Raw genomic sequence first — 1,361 nt, forward strand, 5'->3', positions numbered from 1 at the left:
GGGGGGGGGGGGGGGGGGGGGGGGGGGGGGGGGGGGGGAGGAGGGGACTGGGTAGCGGACGTGGGGCTGGCCTAGGGAGAGGGACGTGTGGGGCCAACCCAGAGATGAGAGACACAGACAGGAGCTGCTAGGACAGGGAAGCTCTGTGGAGACTCAGAGATGCGAGCTGGGGACACAGGGGTGGGGGTGGGGGCTTGGAGGGGGAGACACTGGAATTCTGGGATGATCCTGCCTGGTACTCGAGAGCCCTGGGGGAGCCCAAGACAGGGTGGGGACACAGACATGAAGGGGGCAGAGAGCCGGGGATGGGGAGACAAGATGAACAGAACTCTAGGTCTGAGGGACTGTGACGGAGGCCGGGAGGTCCCTCCCCCAGAGGGAGACGTTAAGGGAAACAGAAGCAAAACCTAGAGGGACCCCAGGAGCAGAAGCGCCCCTTGCTGGGGGTGGGGGTGGGGAAGGTAGGGAGGAACAGGGTCCCAAGTCCTCAGCTTCTCTCCTTGTAGGCTGTTTGGCTCTGAGAATTTGGTCCTCCGCAGAGGAGCCGAAACCATGGGGCACCGGAAAGAACGCTCCCTAACTGCGAGCCCGTGACCTTCAGCGGGTCGTTAATCCTGACTTAGGCTGTTGTGTCCTCTGTGAAATGGGGATCAATCAAGCTGCCTTCCTCACAGGGCGCGTGTCGCACACTGTGGGGGAGTCCTAGGCCAAGCACTCACCCCAACCTGGACATCTGTGCGGGGCGATTTGAATCACCTTCCTGCGTGCGTGATCTGAGGCATTATGGGGGAGGGAGGGGAGGCTCTGGGGTCAGCCCAGGCCACCGGCAGCCCTGGCCCCCTGGTCCGAGGGGGCAGGAGACCCCCCAACTGTCCCCCAAGCTGTGTGAGGGTCTCTGCTACAAGGACTGTGGGAGGAGCAGGAAGGGGCCTGAGCCGGCCTGTGGCTGCTTGTCATCACTTTGTGTGCCGTTGTGTCCGGCCAGTTTTTCAGACTGTCGCCACCTTTTCACGTCTACACAGCCTTCAAGGTGGATTGCTGGGTGGGAGGCTGGAGTATGGGGAGGACGCGGGGTCCGGGGCCTAGTCCTTGAGGGTGGGGGAGGGCCCCGAGGAGCTGGGAGCAGTGGGTTGGCAGGAGCGGGGGTGACATATGTGGGGAGCCCTGGGGACCCAACCGGGCGGGCGGCTGGCAGGGAGAGCAGACGGCGTTAACCCTAGCTGTGCCGCGATGCCTGACCCTTTCCAGGGAGTGGCCCCGGATGGGCTGTTATGAGGAAAGGCTGGTCCGCATCCCGGGCCAGGAGAGCGAGGCAGGCTAGAGGAGCCTGGGCAGCGGCCTCCGTGTGGCTGGGAAGCCTT

The sequence above is a fragment of the Mustela nigripes genome, chromosome 10, assembly GCF_022355385.1.
Source record: "Mustela nigripes isolate SB6536 chromosome 10, MUSNIG.SB6536, whole genome shotgun sequence".
Taxonomy (NCBI): Eukaryota; Metazoa; Chordata; class Mammalia; order Carnivora; family Mustelidae; genus Mustela; species Mustela nigripes.